We start from the raw sequence: 7,129 nt of genomic DNA, 5'->3' as shown, positions 1-7,129 counted from the left end.
TTTTTTTTTTCAGAAATAGAAATATGGAATACCAAATAACTCTGAATAGCCAAAACAATCATGACAAAGAAGAACAAAGTTGGAAGTCTAAACTTCCCAACTTCTAAACTTACTACAAATCTACAGTAATCAAAACAGTGTGGTACTGTCATAAAGACAGACACATAAACCAATGGAATAGAATATAAAGGACAGAAATAAACTCTCACATATATGGTCAAGTGTCCTTCTATTAGAGTGACAAGACCACTCAATGGGGAAAGAACAGTCTATTCAAAAAACGGTGTTGGGAAAACCAGATAACCACATGCAAAAGAACGAAGGTGGGCCCTTATCTTACACCATATATAAAAACTAACTCAAAATGGATCAAAGACCTAAATGTAAAACCCAAAACGATAAAACTCCTAGAATAAAACATAGGGGAATATCTTCATGACATTGCATTTGGTGATGATTTTGTGAATATTACACTAAAACCACAGGCAATACAAGTAAAAATAGACAAATGGGCCTATATCAAACTTAAAAACTTGAGCACCAAAAAACACATCAATGGAGTGAAAAGGCAGCCTATGGAATGGGAGAAAATATTTGCAAATCACTTATCTGTTAGGAATTAATATCCACAATGTATGAAGAACTTCTACCACTCAACAAGAAAATTCAAATAACCAAATTAAAAATTTGGCAAAGGACTTTGAATAGACATTTCCCCAAAGAAGACATACAAGTGGCCAATAATCATGTGAAAAGATGTTCAACATCACTAATCATTAGAAAAATGCAAATCAAAACCAGAATGAGATATCACCTCACACCCAAGAGGATGGCTACTCTCAAAAAAAAAAAAAATTTTTTTTTTTCCTTACAAAACAAGTTTGATGAGGATGTAAAGAAATTGGCACCCTTCTGCAATGTTGGTGGTATTGTAAAATGGTGCAACTGCTGTGGAAAACAGTATGGAGATGCCTCAAACAATTAAAAATTGAATTACTGTATGGTCCAGCAATCCCACTTTAGGGTACATATCCAAAAAAATTGAAAGCAGGGTCTCAAAGAGATGTTTGTACACTCATGTTCATAGAAACACTATTCTAAATAGCCAAGAAGTGGAAACAAGTGACTATCTTTTATTGAATAGTGTAGTGTACTCAGATTTTTTTAGACATAATTATGGAAACAGGTGAATATCTACAAAAATGGATAAATACATTGCAATATATTGATGTAATGGAATATTTTGAAAAGAAAAAAATAAATTATGGTTCACACACCATGATTCCTTTCTTTTGAGGTAACATTGGTTTATAATATTATATAAATTTCAAGTGTACATCATTATATTTCTACTTCTGTGTAGACTACATCGTGTTCACCACCAAAAGTCTAGTTTCCATCTGTCACTGTACAAATGCCTCCCTTTACCCCTTTCCACCCTCTTCTCACCCCACTTCCCCTCTGGTAACCACCAATCTGTTCTCTGTATCTATGTGTTTGTCTGTTGTTGGTGTTTTTTTTTCAGTCTTCCACATATGAGTGTAATCATACAGTATTTGTCTTTCTCCATCTGACTTATTTCACTTAATGTAATACTCTCAAGGTCCATCCATGTCTCAAATGGCAAGGTTTCATCTTTTTTTATGGCTGAGTATTATTGCATTGTATATATTAACCACATCTTCTTTATCCATTTATCAGTTGATGGGCACCTAGGTTGTTTCCAAGTCTTGGCTATTGTAAATAATGCTGCAATGAACATAGGGGCTCATTTATCTTTTTGAATTAGTGTTTTCATGTTCTTTGGATAAATACCCAGAAGTAGGATAGCTGGATCCTATGGTAGTTCTATTTTTAATTTTTTGAGGAATCTGCATACTGTTTTCCATACTGGCTGCACCAATTTACATTCCCACTTAGTAATATAATGTTGAATTTTTTAAAAGCATGTATCAGAAGACTACATTAATGTCTTAGTCCATTTGGGTTGCTATAACAACATACTGCAGGCTGGGGAGCTTATAAACAGCAGAGATGTATTTCTCACTGTTCTGGAGACTGAGAAGTCCAAGATCAAGGTGCCAGCCTGGTCACATTCTGGTGAGGTCCTTCTTCCTGGTTCATAGCCAGCGCCTTCTCGCTGTGCCCCCACATGGTGGAAGCAGTGAGGGATCTCTCTGGAGCCGATTTTATAAGACACTGATCCCATTCATGAAGGTTCCACCCTCATGACTTAAGCATCTCCCAAAGGCTCCACTTCCTAATACCAACATCTTTGGAGGTTAGGATTTCAACATGATTGGGGGGGACATGTTCAAATCATAGCAATCAACTATGATACCATTTATTAGAAGTTAAAGAAAACTATACAATACACTGTTTAAGTATGCTTACAAATAGATCTGATACAATAATTAAACTAAGCAATGAATTGACAACTAGATGAAATAGACAAATTGCTTGAAAGATACAAGATAACAAAACCAACATAAGAAACAGAAAATCTGAAATGCACCATATCTACAAAAGAAATTCCATTTATAATACAAAAGACATCCACATATAAAGTAATAAAATTATAAAAGCAAAGTTCAAGAAAGTGATTATCTCTGTGGGGAAGGGAGAGGATGGGAAAGGCAAGAAGTGTATAGATTAATATAGGATATTGGTGGCTGATGGTGTTCATTGTAATATTTTTAGAGGAAATAAGTAAATAACTGGAAAAAGTTTAAAATAAATTAAATTAAACATAACAGTGCACTGACAAATGATGAGTGTGTCATAAAAAAAGGTCTATGGTTAATATAAATCTGTACACCTGTAGTCAATTATAAACGTTAGAAGCCAACAGAGTATTGTGGTTAATGTCATGGTAGCTTGGAAAAATCAGCCCAGGTCAAATCCCAGCAACACCCTGGCTAGTTTTGTGCCCTTCAGCAAGTCATTCAACTTCCACAGGCTTCTGCTCCCTCATCTAAAAATCAGAGATACAAATAGAGCCTGTCTCTGCAAGAATTAGATGGCAACTGCAACAGATGAATTCAGGGGCCTTCTTGGCTCTCAGCCTGACCCATAATCTTCCATGCTCCAGCAGAGGAGCAGCAATTCCAAATGTGTAATTCCCACTCACTGTTTCCCCCAGGCTATCCCCTTCCCATTCGACTCATCAGCTGTGTAGAGGTCAGAGCCCAGGAAGGCCCAAGGGCCAGATTCTTCTTGGGGTGAGCCCCTAAGATTATCCTGGACCCAGGAACGCACCTCTTTGGCAACAGAGCGCAGAATCATGTTCCCTGGGCAGTGCTGGGGAACAGAAGAACATAGCACATGTTCCCTCTGCAGTTCCCTAAACCAAGAGAGAACAACTGTTAACATTATCATTCTATACCTGAGGAAATGGAGGTCATGGACAACGAGGGTGCTCATACAAGGTCACGGCCCTGGGTTGGGTGACGGCCAGATTCCACACTGAGGACTCTGCAGTCAGCAACTCACGTTCCACCCTGCAGTATAGGCCATGCAAATTGCATGTATCAGAGAGATTCTGAGAAACTACATTTCCTCCTTCCACACTGCAAACCAATAAACCAATAATTGTCAGAAATGAGAACCTCTCCATGTAAACCCCAGCCTGCACTCCACACCATGGGCCCCAAGTGACCCTAAGCTAGGGCCCCCAGACTCAACGGCAGTGAGGGGAAGGTGAAGACTCCCTAGATAACACCATCTCCCACATTGGGGTGCCAGAGAATGAAGGTAGGGGTCCGAGTGGGTAGGGATCTGGGGCACCCTCCACTCACCTGTGCTACGTCCATGAGAGCTAGCACCATCATTGAAGTCCATGTGCAGAATGTGGTCAAGAGAGGCAGCAACTGAGATAGCTTTTGTGGGCTCACTCAAACCATCCCCCAGGTCCTACAATGGTACAGAGAGTACTTTAAGATGCTATAAGTAATTCCCATGGTAACCGCAAAGAAAATATGTATAGAATCTACATAAACGGAAATAAGAAGGAAATCAACCTGTGTCACTACAAAAAATCAACTGAACACAAAGGCAGTGATGGAGGATATAAGGGATAAAAAGTTATGAGAAGGGAATGAGGTCAGCAACATGGTAGGAGTTTCCAGCATTCCTCTCCCAGAAAAGCACCAATTTTGACAACTACCCATGGATGAAGTTACCTTTGTGGGAGCCTGGGAGTCTAGCAGAGAGGTTGCAGCATAGAGGCTGGAGCACAGAATCTGAGAAAAGATGCACTGATGAGGGTAAGAGAATAGTTTCACTTTATACCTGCATCACCCCTCCCCCAAGGCAGCACAGCTCTACGTCAAGAGAGACCACCTCCACCTGCAATTTTTCCCACACTGGAAAGTGAGAGCATAGTAAGTTCCTGGCTTTCCAGGTCCTGTGGGAGGCTGATCAAAAGGCCCACTTCTCTCCCACTCCACCCAGAACACTGAGAGAATTAGCATGGCCAAAGTCTCTGGGGGAAGCTAGGAACAGGGAAAGGCATAAGGGCTCACAGCAACTGGGTGCGAAACTCAACAAACAGTTGTGATATCTATTGCTGCTTCATGGACTCCACAAAGAGATCCACCTACAAACATCATAGGGCACATCAACTGCAGACCCTCTCAACAAGGCCACATGCACCCCCAGCACTCCACACGCCCCTCCTTTCCTGGCAGGCATTCTGTGCATGCCCCTGCAGAATGCATGTGCAAACCTCTGCAGATCAAGCAGGGGCACACTCAGATAGCAGGCTCAACTCTGCTGTATTTTGAGTAGGCACATAATTTTGAACACTCTGGGGCACAGCCCTAGTGAAAACAAACAAGAGGCTTCCAGCACTCAGCCTGTCTTTGTGGGTTTGAGAGAAGGCATACAGTGCTAAGACTTCCCTCCCAAGAGGAAACAAGAGGAGAGGAGCAGATGCATACGTATAAAATGTCTGAGATACCACCAGAATTCCTAGCCAGGCTGAATGGCAAAGGTATTTCTCTCCTGAAGCAAATCAGTAAAGACAGGAGGAAATTACTGCTTCTTCAAATGAAGACAGCAATGCAAGACTTCAAGGAACACAAAAAAAATCAAGGAAACAGGATACCACCAAAGCAACACAATAATTTTCCAGTAACCAACCATAAAGAAATGGAGATCTATTAACTGACTCACAAAGAATTCAAAAATAATCATCTCAAAGAGGCTCAATGAAGCTAAAAAAGAACGCAGACAGACAGCTCAACAAAATCAGGAAAACAATACGTGATCAAAATAAGAAGTTAAATTAAGAGATAGAAACCATAAAATAGGGCCGGCCCCGTGGCTTAGCAGTTAAGTGCGCACGCTCCGCTACTGGCGGCCCGGGTTCGGATCCCGGGCGTGCACCGATGCACCGCTTCTCCGGCCACACTGAGGCCGCATCCCACATACAGCAACTAGAAGAATGTGCAACTATGACATACAACTATCTACTGGGGCTTTGGGGAAAGAAAAAAAAGGAGGAGGATTGACAATAGATGTTAGCTCAGGGCCAGTCTTCCTCAGCAAAAAGAGGAGGATTAGCATAGATGTTAGCTCAGGGCTGATCTTCCTCACAAAAAAATAAATAAATAAATAAAAAGAAACCATAAAATAGAAGCAAACATATATCCTGGAGCTGAGAATACAATCACTGCACTGAAAAATTCAATAGAGAGTTTTAAAATCAGACTTGATCAGGCAGAAGAATCAGTGAATTCAAAGACAGATCCTTTGAAATTATCCAGTTAAGGGAGAAAAAAAGAAAAAAAGAGTGAAAAAGCCTATGGGACTTATGGGATACCATCTAGAGAACCCATATACGCATTATGAGTCCTTCTAGGAGAAGAGAGTGAGAAAGGAACAGAAAGCTTATTTAAAGAAATAATGGCTGAAAACATCCCAAATATTAGGAGAGATATGGACATTCAGATACATGAAGCTCAAAGTTCCCCAATCAGTTTCAACCCAGAGAAGACTTCAACGAGACATATTATAATCAAACTGTCAAAATCAAAGACAAAGAGAAATTTTTGAAAGCAGCAAGAAAAAAGCAATTAGTCACACATAAGGGATCTCTCATAGGAATATCCTTGGATTTCTCAGCAGAAACCTTGCATACTGTGAGAGTGGAAAGATATATTCAAACTACTGAAAGAGAAATACTCCTAACCATGAATACTTTACCCAGCAAAATGGTCTTTTAAGAATAAAGAAGGAGAGAAGTCAAGATGGCAGTGTAAACAGACTCTGAACTCACCTCCTCCCGCGGACACAGCCAATTTACAACTACTCGTGGAAAAATTACCCCTGAGACAGAACTGAAAACTGGATAAGAGGAACTCCTGCAACAACGGACAATCCTAATTTAGGTGGAAGAGGCAGAAACTCCCTTCTGGACAAAAAAAATGCCGCCTTCACAAGCTGCAGCCCCTCATGGCCACCCAGGAGCAGCCCACAGGTACGCAGCCCTCCCTGGAGGAGCGGGGCCCCGAGCCAGGGAGCGCCCCCGCTGTGGGCATTTTGTGGACCCAGCACAATTGAGACAAGTGGCATAATATCTGACTTTGCCTGCTACTAAAACATTGGGGAGTACCCCCAGAAAAGCTGGTTCACAAAGAAATTAAAACTGGCTCTTAAAGGGCCCACGCACAAACTCACCCCTTTCAGAAGGCAACCTAAAATCACCAGAAACAAAGGTGCACAGTGCTTTGGTGAAAAGAGACTCACCTAATAGGCCCTGAGTGCATCTCAGTGAGAGGTGAGACCTCTCCAGGGACTGGGACATTGGCGGCGGCCATTGTTGTGGCCACACCAGGTGGTGTGCTGCTGACACAGACACCATTGGAGTTCTCCCTGAGGCATGCTAGCCCAGGGTCTGCCCCACCCGCTAGAGCACCGATTTAATCCAGCTCAGCCAGGGCAGGCAGCCCACCCTAGACACTGGCCCCACCCAACAACAAGCCCTCAGGCAACTTGTGGGCCTGTATAGATTGGTGACTGGATTCTCTGCAGCCTGGCAGCTGAGCCCACTTCAGTGGGGCAGGGCATGCACAAGGAGCGGGTGGAGAGTGTGGGGCGGTGGTGGAGTGTGTGGGGCTCCCGCCTT

General features: G+C 42.1%; 1 long non-coding RNA gene across 2 annotated transcripts; it reads right to left on the bottom strand.

The window, feature by feature from the left end:
- Positions 1-3,378: 3,378 nt before the first annotated feature.
- Positions 3,379-6,825, bottom strand: LOC147912906 (uncharacterized). Of its 2 annotated transcripts, none has more exons than XR_015549584.1 (3): positions 6,751-6,825; positions 3,798-3,912; positions 3,379-3,500 (listed from the first exon to the last, which is right to left on the bottom strand). It is a non-coding gene; the product is annotated as an uncharacterized LOC147912906 (long non-coding RNA). The 2 variants fall into 2 exon arrangements; XR_015549585.1 differs by lacking the exon at positions 6,751-6,825 and adding an exon at positions 4,182-4,236.
- Positions 6,826-7,129: the final 304 nt, after the last annotated feature.

This window comes from Ceratotherium simum, chromosome 33 (assembly GCF_057802395.1).
Source record: "Ceratotherium simum simum isolate JZ-2026a chromosome 33, ASM5780239v1, whole genome shotgun sequence".
Taxonomy (NCBI): domain Eukaryota; kingdom Metazoa; phylum Chordata; class Mammalia; order Perissodactyla; family Rhinocerotidae; genus Ceratotherium; species Ceratotherium simum.
Note: the sequence above shows the minus strand (reverse complement) of the source record. Positions and strands in the feature narration are given on the sequence as shown.